This window comes from Notamacropus eugenii, chromosome X (assembly GCF_028372415.1).
Source record: "Notamacropus eugenii isolate mMacEug1 chromosome X, mMacEug1.pri_v2, whole genome shotgun sequence".
Taxonomy (NCBI): Eukaryota; Metazoa; Chordata; class Mammalia; order Diprotodontia; family Macropodidae; genus Notamacropus; species Notamacropus eugenii.
The window spans coordinates 32,320,966-32,340,934 of NC_092879.1; the positions used below are offsets into that span (position 1 = coordinate 32,320,966).

At 38.3% G+C, this 19,969-nt stretch overlaps 1 protein-coding gene across 5 annotated transcripts in view; it reads right to left on the minus strand.

The window, feature by feature from the left end:
* TBC1D8B (TBC1 domain family member 8B) overlaps nucleotides 1–19,969 on the minus strand; it is a 110,177-nt gene that overhangs the window by 78,526 nt on the left and 11,682 nt on the right. The window lies entirely within an intron of this gene.

Here is a 19,969-nt window from a genome sequence, read left to right on the forward strand (position 1 = left end):
TGAGTGAAATTAGGATTTATAAAAAGTGGATAAAATAAAAATCACTTCCTATGAGAAGAACGAGAGAAGCCACGTGGAATAGATGATAGAGAGCCGGCCTCTGAGGCAGACAGATCAGGACTCTGCTATCCACTAGTTGTGTGACTCTGGACAGCTTTTCTAAGACTAAAATGTACAGGCCAGGTGATGGATGATCTCTGAGGTCAGAGGGGGCCTCCCCAGACCAATAAAATCATAGGTAGAGTCTAAAAAACAAAACAAAAACAAAAAATGTAACAATGTCATTTTTAAGTCAAGCATTTCCATTTCAAGCCCAGAGAGTCCTCATCAAAAGAAATCAAGTCTACTACATTTCTACTATAATACCATAGTAGTATTATGAGTGGAGCTCTTGAGGAAATCACATTTCAGCAGGAGTAACTCAGGCTCAATTACCCAAATCTCACAATATCATACCAGTTACAAGCTTATTTTGTAATCACTGACACACCTAAGTGATTGTCTAAAGGTGGTAAAATCTTGACTAAGAAGAATGGTACAGAATTGGGGGCATGAAGAGAGGGGAGTCTGTTTAACAGTTAAGTCCCAATTCCTCAGCCAAGAATCCAAGACTCTCAGTCCACTGGCTCAGCCCTACCAATACAATCTTATCTTCTATCCAACAAAAATAAACTATGCTAGTATGCTAGTCAGGCTAGTCTCTTTGATAATCACTAACATAACTCCCAGGTTATGCCTGCCTTTTTCCTCAGTGGATTGGTTTTTTTTCATATTATGATCAAGCTCAAATCTCCCCAGACCCCACACCATCCAAATCTTATGCTTTTTTTCCAATGCCACCTTCCCTCTGAACACCCATATGATTCTAACAATCTGAAATCCAGAGCTTGAAGGGACCTTAGAGGTCATCTCACTCAACCAACCCATTTTACAGAGAAGGAGTGACTTGCCCCAGGGCATCTCATCCATCAGAAACAGGCTTTGAATGCAGCTCCAGATTCAGAATTCTTTGCCCACTTCATCAATAAGATGATGCAAATCCAACAAGGCTAGACAAATGTATCCTTTTCTGCTGGCATTTTTTGAGTGTTTTACTTTGTTGGGTCCAAGCTCTTCACTCAGAGTAGGCATTCTAGACCAAACTTTACAAGAGTAATCCATTTTAAAGCAGGTTTTTCACAGGTTTTCAATTTTCACCTACCAAAGAGGTTTCTTGGAAAAAGTGATATTTCAAGCAAGCTTTGAAAAAGGATAAAGACAACAGCTGAGAGATTATAGTAGGGAACAGGAACAAACAAAGAACAAGGGAACTGATGTCAAATGTGAGTGGCAATCTCACTTACCTGTCCATTACATAAAAAAATCCACCATATTATTGATACCTTGCATTTTTAACATCAGGGTCATTTTGGGATATGTGCCGCCCTCGCCACCCTGGGGACTGAATCTTCCCTTATAACAAAGAAAAGGAGATAAACTAAGACAACTGATACTGTGACTATGTCTGATAACGTTATGTGCATGCGACATTCTGCCCTTGAAGTCTCAGCCTCGCTCTTCAAAGGAAGGTAATAGGTTTCATTATCTGTTCTCTGGGACCATTATTGGCTTTTCAATTACTCCCAGGCCAGCTTCCTTTGGGGGCTCTTTTCATTCCTACTGTTGGAGTGATTGTAGATATTGTTCTTCTCGACAACTTGGCAGGAAGTCTCCAGAAGAATTCTCTAAGGAGCCATGTTTGACCTTGGGCTAATGTTTAAATACTTTGAACAGTGACTTGAATCAAGGCATTGATGGCATACTCATTAATGGTGGAGATCAGAGGATCATAGATATCAATCTGAAAGAGACCTTAGAAGTCCACGTCCACTGAATCCAATACTTCTTATTTTATGAATGAGGAAACTGAAGCCTAGAGAGAAGAAATGACTTATCCAAGACCACAAGGAGTGGCAATGTGAGGATTTGAACTCAGGTTCCCTAACTCTGAATTCAGAGCTCTAACCACTGCACCATACAGCTAATACAATGGATGACAAAGTCAGGATCCAAAATGGATCCTGACAGGCTAGAGCATTAGGCTAAATCTACTTGGGTGAAATTCAATAGGGATAAACATGGTCTTTTTGTTGTTGTTGTTGTTGAGTCATTTTTCAGTCATGTCCAACTCTTAGTGATTCCATTTGGAGTTTTCTTGACCACTGAAGTGGCTGTCATTTTCTTCTCCAGTTCATTTTACAGATGAGGAAACTGAGGTAAACAGAATGAAATGACTTGCCCAGGGTCACACAGCTACGAAATATCGGAGGCCAGATTTGAACTTACAAAGATGAGTCTTACTGACTCTAGGCCCAGAACTCTATCCATATGCCACCTAGTTGCTTATAAAGTCTTATGCTTGGGTTAAAAAAATTCAATTTTGCAAGAATCAGACAAGGGAAGACAATCTGTACAATAATTTTTCTGAAAAAGATCTGGGGGGGTTAGTAGACTAAAAATATGAACCAGTAGTGTGATGTGGCAGCCCAAAATGCAAAGGTAAACTTGGGCTGCATTAAGAAGTATAGCCTCCGGGAATAAGGACTGGGTATATATACCTTATATAAGGTATAGGAATAAGATATAGCTTCCAGGAATAATTCCTCTATACTTGACCCTGATCAGACCATATGTGGAGTACTGTGAGCACCCCAATTTAACACAGACATTGGTAAGCTGGAGCACTTACCAATCAGAGGAGAGCAACCAAGATGGTGAGGGGGCCTTGAATCCATGTCATATGAGGATCAGCGAAAGGCACTAGAAATGTTTAAAATGGAAGAAGAGGAAACAGAGCCAGGATGGTGAAGCAGCAGTAAGAAAGTGAGCTCCCCCCAAAAAATCACCCTCTTCTTAACAGATCTAGGAAACACATTAGACTAAATCTTGATCAAGAAATCAAATTAAAGATCACAGTGAGTCATTCTTCCAACACAGGTGGGCATAGGAACACAGTCAGAGATCATGGGGGACAGTGTCTGGCCAAGAAGATGCACTCAGGGACTGAAAGACAACGGAGGTTGTGCACTGAGACAAAATGGGTCCTACACTCATGCAGGAGCACCATGACCTCATGCAGGCTGTGAAGACCAGTGCTAAATGGACATCTTTGTTACTCATTGATCAGTTCCAGGTCACAGATCCAGGGAGGTCTGAGGAAGGAAACGCTGCCTAGGGGTGGCATTTTAGGGTAAGGAGTGGTCATAAGCCCTACTCTATGTAGTGAGTGAGTGAGAGGAGCAAGTTCAGAAGCGAGAAGACTCAAATGCCCAGGAGCAAAGGAAGGTCTCAGTTCCAATTCAGTTCTAGCCCAGGCTGAAGCTTGCAGAGGAATAACCAGAGCAGTAATCCCAGACCAAAGGGGAGCCTGTAGATCTTTCTGGATCAGCAGAGCTTTCCCACTGGCTGATAGGGGCTGAGTCCAACCTACTGAAACTCCAAAGGTGACAAACCCACAGGTCTGTTGCTCAGACTCAAATCCAGGTCAAGAACTTGAACAGCTCAGACCAAAGAGGCAGCCATCAAATTATGCTCTGGATCAGACCACTCTGGGAGCATATCAGTCTGAACTGTCCCTAAAAGCCGGGAATAATCTAACACTCAATACCCCAAGAAAACAGCAGCAGAACTAACCTAGTCATTCCCTCCAGAAGTTCCTGCAGGCAGTAGGCAAAAGAAAGAATAATACTGTAAAAAAATACACTATTATGGTGACATAGAAGCTTAAGACACAAACCCAGAAGAAGAAAATAATTCGAAAATAGCTACAAGCAAACTCTCAAAGAAAAACACAGTTTGGGCACAAATTCACAGAATTCCTAGAAGATGTGAAACAAGAGGGCTTTTTTTAAAAAGTTAAAAAATGTGTTCATAGCACAAAAGGGGAAAAAATGGAAAAGAAAAGAGAAATATGAAAGAAAGAACTGAAATGAGAAGTAATAGCTTGGCACAAGACATAAAAAACTTTGCCCAAGCAAAACTCCCTAAAAATCTAATGGACCAAATAGATGCCACACTCCATGAGATAACCCAAAATATATTAAAACAGGATCAAAAGACTGAATTTAAAGTAGAATTTAAAATAAAAATAGGATAAGAAAATAAAAATAGAAAATGTAAGGTAGCATAGCAAAAACAGCTGATATGGAAAACACATCAAGGAGAGACTATCTAGAGATCATTTGACTACCTGAAAGTCATGACCAAAAAAAGGACCTAGACATCATATTTCAAAAAATTATTAAAGAAAACTGCCTAACTATCTTAGAAACGGAGGGTGAAAGAGAAATAGAAAGAATCTATCAGTCATCTTCTGAAAGACACCCCAATGAAAACCCTCTGGAACATTACAGACAAAATCCAGAGTACCCAGGTAAAAGAAAAAAAATATTGCAAGCAAAAGTAAAGAAAGAATTCAAGTACTGAGGAACCACAATAAGCACCATACATGATTTAGCAGCTACCACCCTACCTATAGGTGCCAAGAGTTTGGAAAACATTTCAGAAGGCAAAGAATATGGAGTTATAACCAAGAATAACTTACTGACAACAAATTAAAGCAACCCTGAGGTTCCACCTCATTGTCAGGCTGGCAAAGCTGACCAAAAAAAAGACCATTGCCAGAGAGGCTACAGGAAAATGGGCACAGGAATGCATTGTTGGTGGAGTTATGAATATAGCCATTTAAAAAAAAACAAAAAATATGCCCCCAAAGTTACTAAACTGTGTGTATCCTTTGATCTGGTGATGGCGGTGGTGATGATGATGATGATGATGGTGGTGGTGGTGGTGGTGATAGTGATAAAACAGTAACAGCAGCAACTACTACTACCACTACCACTACCACTACCACTACTACTACTACTACTACTACTACTACTACTACTACTACTACTACTACTACTACTACTACTACTACTATGACCACCACTACTACTAGGCCTTACCCCAAAAACATCAAAGAAAGAAGAAAAGGACCCATATGTACAAAAATCGTACCAGCACATTTTCTTTTTTATAGTGGCAAAGAACTGGAAAATGAGGAGATGCCTATCACTTCGGGAATGGCTGAAAAAATTATGGTATATGAATGTATAGAACACTATTCTATTGTAAGCAATGATGAAAGGGATGGTTTAAAAGAAATCTGGGAAGACTTGTATGAATTTATGCAAAGTGAAGTGCACAAAAAAACGAGAGAATAATTTATATAATAAGAGGGACATTGTAAAGACAAACAACTTTGATCAATGTAATGACCAACCAAAGGACCCATGATGAAACATACTGCTTACCGCATGACAGAGAAGTGGTGGACTCAAGGTGCACATTGAGATATATGTCTGGACATAGCCAGTGCAGGATTTTATTTCCCTTCACTCGATATTTTTGTTACTTGACTAGGTATTTTTTGTTACCATTTTTTTTTCCAATGAGAGGAGAGGGAGAGTAAAAAGATTTTTGTTAATTGGAAAAAAAATTTAACTGTTTTTAAAAGGAAAGAGAGGAAAGCTAGGAGGAAAATAACAAGCTCTGCATTTGAAATGCCTATGGGACATCCAGTTTGAGATGTGCAAAAGGGTAAAAATTAGTAATGAGAGACTAGAGCTCAGGAGAGATGAGGGATGCCAACAGAGATCTGGGAATCATTTGAATAGACATGGCTGAAGCAACAGGAGCTGAGGAGGACACCAAAGAGAGTAGTATAGAGGGAAAAGAGAAGAGAATCCAAGACAGAGCCTTGGGGTATATCCACAGTTAGAGTCTATGACCTCGAGGAAGATTCAACAAAAAGACTAAGGAGTAGTCAAACAGGTAGGAGGAGAAATAGAAAGAAAATGTCACGATAATTTAGTGAGGAGACTAATGGATAGTAATGGAGTAGTGTCAAAGAGAAGATAGTAATGGATAGCATAAAATCTTGCAAAGAAATCAAGAAGAATGAAGAATGAGAAAAGGTCATCAGATTTGGCAGTTAAGTGATCAGTGCTAACATTAGGAAGAGTAGTTTTAGTTGAATGATGAGGTCAAAAGCCAAACTGTAGAGGTTTTAGAAGTGAGAAAATAGAAAGTGCAGGTGTCTAGTGCAGAAGTCTGTCTTAAGAAGTTCAGATGAAAAAAGGATGAGAGATATAAGTTGATAGCTAGCAGAGATGGAAGGATGAAGTGATGGTTTTGTGAAGATGGGGGACACATGGGCATATTTGAAGGTATTGGGGAAACAGCTAGCAGATAGATTAGAAAGAGAGTGAGGATGACAGAGAGGCTGATCTGTTGCAAAAGGTAGAATGGAATGGAATCAAGGATGCATGTAGAGGGGTTGGCCTTAGCAAAGAGAAAGCCTATCTCTTCATGTGAGACAGGAGTGAAAGAAGAGATAGTGGAAGAAGATGACATTATGAGGAAGAGAAAAGAAGGAATTAATGAATGGACCCAATTTTTTCAATGAAGGTCCTCAGCTGGGGGGTGAGGGGTGGGAGAGTAGAGCAGTGCCATGGTAGGCTTGAGTGAGGACCCAGTTGAGAGTCAAGTAAATTGAAAGTGGACCCATGTTCAGCAGCATGTGGTAAATGGTGGGAATAATCTAAAATTGGGGTTTAATGGATGGTGGATGTGGTGAATGGTGAAAGTAATGCAAGGCATAATCAGGGAAAGGACAAGGGGGCAAAGGATTTGAGTATGGATGACAGCATTTGTTGTTGTGTTTCTCCTTTGTTTTTGAAGAAGACCATGACATCGGGGAAATGATGACATGACTTGCAGTTGACTGTGATTAGAGTGAGAGAGGACTGTGCAAGGTCACCAGCCTCACTTTCTCCTCCAGAGTCATCTGGGTCCAGTGGCCAGATATTCATCAGAACAACTGGAGACAGCCCAGGATGCACTGGCCCTTTTAGGCTAAGGCCTTTTCAGGTTTTCACTTTGAGTGAGGTAACACCCATTCAGTGAACAGACCTCTTAAAGAAGTGAGTCAAGGGATGGCCCCTTTACTTAAAAAAAATCAAACTGGGAGGGGAAGACCCTCAGGGTTGCTGGTCAAGAATCACCAAGGAGTCAGTATAGGGAAGGGAGGTGAGTGTAGCCAGTACAGACGTGACTGCCTTTGAAAAAAATAAAGAGATAGAGGGGGTTGGAGGTTGTAAGGCAGAGGGAAAGATGGAATGATAAAAGATTATACTGAGTTAAAAAAATTCATAGTCAAGAGTGTGATGCGGCAGCCAAAAAAAAGCAAATGGGAATTGTGGGTTATGTTAAGGAAGAACAACATCCTGAAAGATGGGGGTAGTCATCTTGACTGCCCAGACCTGGCCATGTCCTATCTAATTCTTGGCATCACATCCTAAGAGGAACAGTGACAAACTAGAGCATGTCCATTGGAGGGCATGTAGGGAAAGGAATCTCATTCTCCCTCTCCCTCCCATTTCCCTACCATGGCATATGCACAACGGCTAAAAGAACTTATGATGTTTAGCCCAGAGAAGAGAAAGCTTTCAGAAAAAGGGTAGAATAGCTTGCCTCTTTATAATCGCCTGTAAAAACAAAGTATCAAAAATAAGGGAAATAATTTTTAAATTACTAAGAAAAATTGAAATTTATCCTCTCAAGAGGAAATGAATAAACCAAAAAAAGAGCTGATAATTTTTTAAAATTCAAGAGTCAACTGAAGCAAATGCCAAAAGCAGCAGTAGTAATGCAGAAAGAAAAGGGAACAGTGCAAGCTATCCCAAAGGACATTCTCAAATGGATAAATGACATGCTTCAATAATTCAAGGAAGAATTAACACTGAGAAGATCATGAAAGGTAATAGAAGAACTTGGAACAATAAAAAATTCTCAGGGGAGGAACTGAAGCTATATGAATGAAATTTTTTAAAAAGAGAAAAATAATGAAAAAAAATGCAAGATGGAGAATAGAAAAGAGAACCTGAAAGGCACTGTTAATACACTGTTAGTGGAGATCTGAATTTGTGCAGTAGTTAGGGAAAACACTTTGAAATTAGGGCAACTGTTCACACACTTTGACCCAATGATACCACCAAGAGGCATAATTCTCCAAAGAGGTCTTAGGCAAAAGGAAAGGCCCCATATATGCTTACTAAAATACTCACAGCAGCTCTTTTTGTACAATCACAAAACAGGAAAGCAAGTGGGTGCTTATCCATGGGAGGACAGCTGAATGAATTCTGGTTTATGGATGGAATGGAAGAGATAAGTGCTTAGAATAATACATATACCTTTAAACTAAAATAAACTTAATCTAAGTACAGTATTGGATAAATCATCTAAGATAAATAGAGAAAAAAAAGAATGCAGAAGTTGGGGAGTGGGGAAATAAGGTGAACTAAAAGTGAAGCTCCTATTTTTATTAAATGGCAGGAGAGGGGAAGGGGTAAAATTAGAAAAAACAAATTGTTAATAGAATAAAATATATGAATCTTTAGTATTGTCATTTCTTTTAATGACAAGCAATAAAAGTTTGTTTTTCCTTCTGAAAAAATAAATAATAATTCAAGAAAAGAACTGAAGGAAGAAAACAAAGTTAACCATAATAACACTAAGTATAAATGGCCTTAACTCCAAATACAAGAGTGGCAATGATAATGACAAACAGATGGTCAATGTTGGAGGGGCTGTGGGAAGATAGGTACACTAATACACTGTTGGTGGAGCTCAGAGTTGGTCCAACTATTCTGGAAATCAATTTGGAATTATGCAAGAAAAGTCATTAAGCTGTTCATACCCTTTTAACCCAGCAGTACCTCTACTGGGTATTGATCGGCATAGATCTACAATGCCACCTCTGCAGTCACAGTCAAATCTGCCATAAGAAGACTGAAAGAATTGAAAGACTAGTAAAATCTTCTTATCAAATATCTGTAGCTCATAGTCCAACAATAAATGGGTTAATTTATGGAATAAAAATTTTTAAAAAAAGAAAGAAAGAAAACTCTACTTTTCAGAAAGTGTCTCCTTCCATCCGCCTCTCTGTAATGTCTACCTATTGTTCCCAGTTCTGCCCACTGGGCTCAAGCAGAACAGTCAAATTCCTCTTCTGTATGCTAGTCCTTCAAATGCTTGAAGACAGTTATCATATCTCCCTCTAACTCTTCATGTTCATTTGACCATCATCCCCAGTTCCCTTACCCAATCCTCATTCAACACAGAAAACACTGACACAGATTTCAGCTGAGATTAGTTGTTGTTAGTGTGCTGTTTCCATCAGATCCGATTCTTTGTGACCCCATTTGGGGTTTTTTTGGCAGAAGCACTGGTTTACCATTTCCTTCTCCAGGTCATTTCCCAGATGAGGAAACTGAGGCAAACAGGGTGAAGTGACTTACCCAGTATCACACAGGGAGTACCTGAGGTTGGATTTGAACTCAGGAAGATGAGTCTTTCTGATTCCAGGCCCAGTGCTCTATCTACTGTGCCACCTAGCAGCCTAAGAGACTAGAGCCAGGGGTGGGGAACCTGTGGTCTTGAGGTCACACGTGGCCCTCTAGTCCTCAAGTGCAGCCCTTTCACTGAATCCAAACTTCACAAGCAAATCCCCTTAATAAAAAGATTTGTTCTGTAAAACTTGGACTCAATCAAAAGGCCACACCCAAGGACCTAGAGGGCCACATGTGGCCCTGGGGATCAAAATGTATAAAGCTTTCTCAAGAAAAGAAAAAGCAATATTTGAGGAGCTTAGGATGAATGAAATGAATGAACAAATAAATAAATAATTTGCTGAGTGCCAGAAACTGTGTTATGTACTGGGGACACAAATACAAAAAGTGAGACAGTTCTTGCCCCTAAGTGAATGACAGGGAAAAACAGGGAAGTCCAAGGGAGGGGTGTTCTAAACTGGAAAGTCACATGGGTGTTTAATGGAGCCATAGGGCAAATGATTGATGCATCTTTTCAAGAAATGGTAGTGTTGATATGATTACTGGTTTCAAAGCTATAAAATGAGGGGGAGGGAGAGAGAATAGGAAAGGTACCCGCCCCAGGATGTGGCATGAAGTTGGCCAAAGAACAGCAGTGTGGTAGTCCAGACAGTGAAAATGGAATTCAAACCCGAAAGTATTAACAGGCATAAATAAGGAAATTGTGCTTAAAAGGTAGTATTCAAAAGGAGAGCATAATCATTTTAAAATATTCATTCCCCAAATAATGAAGCAATGAAATTTATAAAGGAAGAGTTCAAAATCTTGTAAGAGATAGAAAATTAATAACAGTAGGAAATTTGAATATTCCTACTTGAATAAATTTTAACAAAAAGACAGACAAGAATGAAGGAACAATGCTGAATACATCAAATGTATTCATGACAAAAATGAATGGGGAAAGCAAAGAATATGCTTTATTCCTCCCAAATACACACAGCATATACACCAAAATCTACTGTGTCCTAGATCACAGAACAGTGAAGGGTCAATTTGTCGAAATCAATGGAAAATACACATTTTGGGACATAGCCTATGTAGCAAGGATAAGAAAAACACAAATCTCCATTGGTGACTGGTACTTAGAGCAAAAGGTACCCACTTTAGCCCATATGAAAAACAATCTACGCTAAAGGTACGAGATGTCAATCCAGACAGTTTCCCAAAGATTTTGATAGGCTAGAAGAGTGGGCCAGATGAAATAACATGAAATGTAACTGGGCTAAATGACAGATCTTAAAGTTGGCTTCAAAAAAGTCAACCTCACAAGAGTAGAGAGGAAGTACAACTAGATAGTTGTGCATCTGAAAACAATCTTAAGACTTTAAGATTGTTAACTTAAATCCCAAAATGAGTCAACAGGGTGATCATGCAGCCCAGAACACCAATGTCATCTTATATTGCATCAAGAAAAGCATAGCTTCCAGGACCTATGCTAGAAAGCCTTCAAGGGCAGTAAGAACAACAGACCAATGTTGATTTCCAAGGCCTGCTCAAGCTTAGTATGGAGGGAAGCTCATCACTAGTAGGCTAGCTACATGGTGGTTAATTCTTTGGCCAGAGCAACTGAGGAAATTTTTAAAAAATGCAAAAATGACCCTCCCCTTCTGTTCCTGCATTGACAGTTTCAAGAAAGGGGGTGGAGGATATTAAGAATTACACGGTTTTTAGACTATCTGGATTTTGGTACTCCAAATGTAAGATTCTTGTCCAATGACCAAGCAGATGTGCTACTGGAGGAAACAAATCATATGAATCTCAACATTCTTGCCATAAACAAAACCATTAAAGAGAAGAAAGTAGAAGCTAAATGGAGAATGGCACACAGGTTCTCTCTGAAGAGGCAAAGGAAGAAACTGGAGAAATTGATTTTGCTGCAGGTCTAAAGGCAACAAGAAGTACCTTTTATGGGATATTTGGCTAGTTTGAATTGCAATACTTGTGATAAGGATTTGAGAAAATACCATCATGGAAATGATTGCATCTTATGTATCCACACTGGGTACAGAGCACGAAGAGGTAGAGTAATTCCAGGAAGAACTCAGTAAGACTCTTGAAACTAAACCAGTCTATTCTTTGATACTTGATGACTTCATTGCAAAGGTGGGAACAGGTGAGGATGGTGAGAAAAATTTCAAAAACCAAGTGTCAGAAGAAGTGATGAGGGAGGTCAAAGACTTGTAGACTATACGGAAGATTCATGCCTTTACATTATGAATATTTTGAGAAAAGAATTGGAAGATGCTGGACACCAATAGCACCACGTAACATCACACAAAATGAAATTGATTATATAGTCAGTTCTGCCACAACACAACTTTCCAAAATGCAAACTTCGAGTTTATTAGTATGTGATTTCTTCAACAAGAAACAGTTTGAATGCAAACAACCATCCCACTTCACAAGAACTCATGAGTCACAACCCTTCCGGCACCCACTTCCGAAAGCAAACTTCTGGTCTTTGTCAAGGTGAGGTGTCATATTTATTGTATATCTTCTGGTTCAATAGGAACAGTGGATGGAGAAGCTATGCCAGCGCTTCTTAAACTGTGGGTCATGATCCCATATGGGGTTGCATAACTGAATGTGGGGGGGGGGGGGTTGCGAAAAATTTGGCAATAGTAAAAAGACTTCTGAACACACAACAACCAAAACTTAATTCAGAATCAAACGCATAATGAATCTGAGATGTTTCTGGTAGTGCTTGTCTATGCTGCATCGCATGACTTCATTGCAGACTTGGTTCTGAACACACAACATACACACTTTGTACTGCACATGCTGTCACATCACACAAAGCTTAGAAACACTGCAAAAAAAAATCTTGGCTCTGATTCAAGACTATTGTACATTATGAATTGCAGTGTTTTTATTGTACATACAAAATTTTCTGCTCTTACAGAAACATAATAGTTTAATTATGGAAAATAAAGACTTTTAGTATTTTCCTACTATCATTCCTCAGTATGTATCAAATTATTTTATCTTTGGATTATATTGTGTTGGAATGTTTGATTTTTAAAATTGCTGTTATCTCCTTTTATAGAAACGTAACTGTTTAATTGCAGCAAGACAAAAGCCCTTTAATAATATTTCTCCACTATCCCCACTATATGTGTATGTAAGTGTGAATATCAGTTTCTTAAATTACGCACAAATGTAATTTCATAAACTAAAGCCAGTACTCATTTGAGAAATTATTAGCAATATTTATTTATATTTTAGGACAAATTTTTTTTTTATGGATAAGTGGCTAAATTTAGACAGAAGAGGTAAAAATACTGATGATAATGTGGCAGAGTCTTTGCTACCATTGACAAATTGACAAGAAAAAGAAAATATATCTAATTGTTTTTGCAATATAGATTTATTTTTAATAATGATGATGGTATGAGAAAACCTCTTTGCTTAATTTGTAATGAAGTTTTGGCTGCAGAGAGCATGAAACCAGCCAAACTAAAATGACATCTTTTTTTAATTTAATATTTTATTTTCCCCTGATTACAAGTGAAAACAATTTTTAACATCCATTTTTAAAAAACTGAGTTCCAAATTCTTTTCCTCCTTCCCTTAAAATGACGTCTTAATACCAAGCATGCAGCGTACTGCAATAAACCAAAGGAGTATTTTGAATGACTTAAAATCTTCAAATAAAGAAAAACAATGTTTTGAGAAATTTGTTACTGTCAACGCAAAGTACTTACTTGCATCTTATGAAACTTCTTATTTAACTGAAAAAACTAAAAAGCCCTACATGATAGGAGAAGATCTTGTGTCACCACCTGCTATTAAAATGTCAGAAATAATTCATGGGAAAAAATATGGGGATGAAATTTGTAAAATTTCTTTATCAAATGATACTGTTTCCAAAAAAATTTCTGAAATTAGTAATGACCAATTCCAGCAGCTTATTACCAGGCTTAAGGACAGCCCAAAGTTTGCAATTCAGTTAGATAAAATAACTGATATTTCTAATATGGCACAGTTGTAACTTTATGTAAGATATGTTTATGAAGGAAGAATACGTGAGGAATTATTATTCTGTCACCTTTTGGAAGGGCACACAAGAGGGGGATATCTTAAATATCTTAAAGTCAATGAATTTTTCACAAATGAAACTTTACAATGGAAAAACTGTGTTGGAGTCTGGACAGACAGTGCTGGATCAATAATGGGCAGGGATGTTGGATTTGTAGCAAAAGTTAAAGCTAATGACAACGAACGTATCACTTTTACTCACTGCATGATCCATCATAGCCAAAAAAATATCACTAGAGTTAGATACTGTGATTTGTGGTGCTGTCAAAATAATTAACTTCATTAAAAGCTGTGCCCTTAGGAGTCCTTTATTTTCAAACCTTTGGAAAGACATAGATTCCTGTTACAAAAGCATGCAAAGGTAAGGTGGCTCTCAAGAGAGTGAAGTTTAAACAGATTACTGAAATTGAAACATGAAGTTGTTATAATTTTGACTGAGTAGAAATTCAATTTTGTTAATGTTCTCCATAATGACTTATCACTTTCAAAACTGTTATTTGTTGGATATTTTTGAAAAACTTAATGATTTAAACATGTTGCTTCAAGGAAAAAATTGTAACATTTATGTTAAAAGATAAAATTGAAAGTTTTACTAAAAAGTTAACATGTGGAAAAACAGGGTAGAAAATGGTTCTTTAGAAATATTTACAGCTACAGATGACTTTATAATTGAAAATAACCTTCCCAAAGTTTTAATTGTAAGAGTTATAATTGATCACCTGAAGTACCTGGAGACAGAGATTCAGAAATACTTCCCTTCAAATTTTGATTCTAAAAAACCAAGTTGGGTTCATAAACCACACTCAAATATTCAAATAAAAAACATCAGTCATCTACCATTAAAAGTTGAAGAAGAACTTGCCATGTTATCAAGTGACACAGGTTTAAAACTTGAGTTTCCTAAAAAAAAATCATTAAATGAAGTCTGGCTTGGGATCTGGACAGAATTTCCAACAATTTCTGAAAAGGCCCTAAACATACATCTGCCATTTTGTACTACGTATTTACGCAAAGTGACCTTCTCAGAACTGACAATTAGAAAATCAAAAAAACTGACCAATTCTGAAAAATATTGAAGATGTTCTATGTTAAGCAGTATCAAATACTCTGCCAAGATTTAATTCTTTATATAAAAATACACAAGCACATCCATGTAATTTGTATGAAATGTGCTTTGCCTTTAATAAATGGTAAAATTATATATACATAAAACATATACTTATGTATATATACCAAATATATATTATGAATAATATTTTATATTATGAATATATATATCAAAGAAGTGTTTTAAAATAAATTTCTTTATGATTTATTATCAGCAAATGTTTGATTTGTATACCTATTTTATATATCTATATACCTGAGTTTGTGTAAAAATTTCTTGGGTGTAAAAAGGGTCACGAATGGAAAAAGTTTAAGAAGCCATGGTCTATATCCCTCCACCCCTTTCAGCATGGCCTCCCCGCTACCCAATCAGGCCCAGAGCTGTAGGTTGTCTGATTTGCCTGAGACTCTGCAAGCTGCCCTATGGGAACAGGGTGCGGGCTGAGCAGCAGCCCAAGACCATGGATATGACCACTATTTATCGTAGTATGTACGTATTTCTTAAACATTTAGCATGTATAAATCTGTGCTACCATTTTTATTAGGTTCCTGTCTTTTTTTTAACATGTCACTGACAAAAGTTTTTGACCACTGTGCCCTACATAATTACGTTGCCCCCAGCACAGATGTCCTATGTGCATGCTCAGTCCAATCTGACTGCTTTTCCTATCTTTGTTCCTTTTAGTATCACTTAGTACCTATGGACATCAGCACATCTAACCTCATTTTCCGTATGAGCTTCATGGTTTTTACTGTAGGACTTTTTGCGTAGTACAGTGCTTTTGAGGAATACATATTAATTATTGTGTTATAGTAGAACCGTATGTTAACATACTAGAAAAGACTGTTATGCACAAGTGCATAGGCCTCTACAAACCACAGTGAAGCCTAAATCCCTCCCCCTCCTATGTCACTTCTGTTCCCACCAAAATTTGAATTTCCCACCAAAAAAAACCCTGCCAAGTGGATCTGCCATTCTGATCGTTATATCACATGACTGGACGGGACTTGGCATGGCTTGAATAAATGGCCCTGTAAGAGCAACTGAGATGGGATCATTCCTGAATCAGTCTTTGTACAGCAAGATATCAAACTTGTTAGAGCAAAGATCAGAATTAGTACAAAGCAAGAAGAAAGAATAGCTATGTTTGAAAAAGGACATGACCCACAACTGAACTCAGTCCTGACATATTTACACAAACTACTGGACAACAGAAATAACAAAAGTCAAGAAGTTAAACCAATATAGACTAATTGCTCTAACAAAGAGCCCAAAAGTGTCTAAATAAGAAACACCTTAGCTGTAAAATACAAGAGATGGCAGCCAAAGGCAATGTTAATTTAGATGGTCAACTTGTCTGTAAAATCTCACAAAGAAGGATGATGAAAGATTATGTGCAGTATAGCTTCATCAAGCTTATAAAGATGAATCAGAGGGCAAAGCAACTTAAAGAAAGCTTGACAAGAGCCCCAACTATGCAAAGGTATCCCAAAGTCATTTAAGGATGAAAATGAAAAGACAACAACAAACCAAAGAAAAATAGAAGGTATTTGCAAAGTTTTTCATTACAGACTATTTTCACCTTCAAAAACAGTGGCCATCCAAAGAACTGGAAACTGAGGGGATGCCCATTAATTGGGGAATGGCTGAACAAGTTGTGGCATATGAATGTAATGGAGTGCTATTGTGCTATAAGAAATGATGAGCAGGCAGACTTCAGAAAAACCTGGAAAGACCTACATGAACTCATGCTGAGTGAAGGGAGCAGAACCAGGAGAATGTTGTGCACAGTAACAGCCATACTGAGTAATGACAGACTTTGAAAGACTTAGTTCTTCTCAGCAATGCAATGATCCAAGACAATTCCAAAAGACTCATGATTGGAAAATGCTATTCACATTCAGAGAAAGAACTTTGGAGTCTGAATGCAGAGTGAAGCATACTATTTGCTCTCCTTTTCTTTTGTTGTTTTGTTTTGTTTCTTTTTTGTGGTTCCTCCTATTAGTTCTACTTCTTCTTTACATCATAACTAATGTGAAAATATGTTTAATATGAACATATTTGTAGAGCCTATATCAGATTGCATGCCATCTTGAGGAGGGGGGAGGAGAGGGAGGCAGAGAAAATTTAAAACTCAAAATCTTATGGAAGTGAATGTTGAAAACTAAAAATAATTATAATTTAAAAAAAGAAAAAAGAACAGTGGCCATCACATTTGGACTGTAGCACCACAGCCTCCAGATGTGCCAATATCCATAGGTACTAAAGAGAATGAAAATAAGAAATGTAGAGAAGACCAAGTGTGTACAGAGAATATCTGGGATGGAGGCAACATAATTGTGTGAGCATTGAAGGATCAATTTACAAGATCCCTGAAGGAAAGGAAGATAACAAAGGTGTGAGAAAAATCTCAGACTTTATAAACTACACAAAAGGCAACTCTTCTATCTTTACAAAATTTCTATTAGAATCATCTACATGTATTTTGAGGGCATCCTGGATAAGGGACAACAAACAGGCAGGGTTTCACAAACAATATTCCACAGGAGATACCTTTGCCATTAAGCAACTGGCTAAAAGACTGGAGGAGGAGTTGGCCCCCAAGCTAAGAATGGCTCTGATACTGTTAAATAAAACAAAACTTTATTTTTAAATGTAAAAACTATTCTTAGCTCATAGGCCATGCTGGGTTTGACCTATGACTGATGTACAGAGTATAAGGTCCTACTATATTTGTTTATTGATTATTTGAATTGATAGAGAAAGAAGCTGCCCCTGAAGACTCTCTTCTAACAGATTGTTTCCCATCCCTACATCAAAATAATTTAAGATTCCTTGAAAGATATTATACCCAAAATCTTGTTTAATGATCCTATACTCATAAGCAGGCAATACTTAAAACAGGTTGATGCATGCTTGCCAAAGATGTTCACCACTGTAATAGAGGAAATCTAGCACAGAGTCTTAGTTGAAAGAGTTTTCCTTTGTGGCTAGTGAGGTCTTCCAGATGCTACTGTTTGCAGATGGCATCATGCTGGTCACATCAATCCCCAGAATATTGAAGAGTCTCTTGGAAATGATCCATAATCACTCAAGGGAGTCTGGCCTGACCATCCACACAGGAAAGACCCAGCAGATACAAAATGTCTATTGCCCAGATTATGACATGCAGTCGGATGGAAAATTTATAGTCTGTCCATCAGTGTGAGAGTCCACATGGGAGTGAAAGTCCAAATGAAAAAGTTGGGCCTAGAATTAAAACAGAGGGAAAAGAGTGGGCTAGATTGCCTTTGTGAAATTGCAAAGCTCCTTTAATAACCTCAAACTTCTCCCAGAAACAAGGGTCTATCTTTTTAACACCAAGTCTACAATTTTTGTCATATAGTTACAAGATATGGAATACAACAGTCTATGAAGAATTAAAAATTTCTTACCTTCTCGATATGTAGGAAGAGAGAAGTTGGAACTGAAGATAAAATTGAATTCAAACAAGAAAAAAAAACTACAAGTAAGTCACACAGAGGGCGATACAGGCACAGATAGTGAATATGAGCAGGATATAATATATACCAAATGAGGAACTTCAAAGAATACAACTAAGCGATGTCATTGGGCCAATATGCTGAAAAAGAGAAGATAGGCTGGTCACATGGGATGATAGTCTGAATGCCCCATTGGGATCTTTGTGGTACCAAAAGAAAGGAAGGAAGGCAGGCCTCTAGCACAGTGGAGGGGCCCCTCATGGTCAACTTATAGAAGGTAACAGGCAAGAAGCACCTGGGATGAGTAGGCATGGATGGGTTGTGATGTATATCACACTGAGGCAGGTAGGTTGAAAAGGTCTGAGTTCAAATGCAGTCCCAGACACTTACTAGCTGTGTAACCTTGGGCAAGTCACTCAAATTCTGTCTGCCTCAGTTTCCTCACTTGTAAAATGGGGATCATAATAGCACTCATCTTCCAGGGTTATAGTGAGAATCAAATGAGGTAATACTTGTAAAGCGCTTAGTACAATGCAGGGTACACAATAGGAACCACACAAATGCTTATTCCCTTTCTTTCCCCAAACATTGCTGGAGGGAACATGCAAATCAGATCTGAGATCCCAAAGGTATTAGAGAGTACCCAAGAATAAGGCAGTACTGCTGTCCTCTACCCTAGTCAGACCACAAGTGGAGTTTGGGGCTCAGTTCTGGGTGCCACTTCTCAAGAAGGTTACAATAAATCTGGGGAGCCTTATGAGGATTTATTAGAGAAACTGGATATGTTTAGCCCAGAAAAAAAGAAGACTCAGGAGAACATGTGGTAAAAGCAAGCACCCTTACACATCCAGGAGGGCCTGCTGCACAGGTTCTTAGATCTGCTTTTCTAAAAGGAAAGGCAACTTTGGAGGGGTCAACAATCACTTTAAGCAAGCACATGTATCATTCACTTAGTTCAGGAGAAAAAGTCAGCACCCTGAACTTCAGAGCAAATACAGAGAAATCAAAATCAACAGACAAGGTCTCCAACTGTCTGACAGTAAGCAATACATACATCACTGATCAACAGACAGATGCAACTGCCTGACCATACATACATAGTTACCAGAAAGAATCACCAACATCTGGGTTTTCAAAGCCCAGGGACTCCTTAGCTGCTGCTCAGTCTCCTCTGGACAAACAAACATTTCCAATGAGTAAGTCCCGAAGTAAAACCTCACCTCAGAGTATTTATGCATTTTTCAGAGCCAGGGGGCAGCACAACCCTTGAGAACCAGTGCCTCATTAGAAAATTAACAAAAGGTATGGGTCTCCCTTAAACAAGCTTCCCTTAATGGGCAGACCCATTAAAGGACGGGGAAGATCTTTAACTCTCATAGTTACCATTACACATGTCAACTCCCACCAAATATTTAAAGGGCAAGTCATGCGGAAGAAGGGTTGACTCGACAATCAGCTTTAGAGACCGAAAGGACTTTAGGTGAAAGTGAGGAAAGAAAGGACCTGGGGGGAAGTGAAGGCCAAAGCCTGAGGCCTGTGGCCCAATGGTTAAGTGCAATGGCTTGACACACATGGAAGCATCAGAGAAGGCTTCAAACTCCCCTGGCTCCAAATCCAGTCCTCTGTCCACTGGAGACACATTCCATTAGCCACTGAGGGGCAAACCCAGGCTTCCTGACAATTAGAACCACCCAAAGTAGAAATGGCTGCCTTGCAAGCAGATTCCCCCTCAATGAAGGTCTTAAAGCAAAGACTAAGTAATCATTTGTACAGTATACTGTAGAATCAGTCAATCAATAGGCATGTTTTAAGTATGTACTTCCTACGTGCCTGGCACTGTGCTAAGTGCTGGACACACAAATACAAGTAGG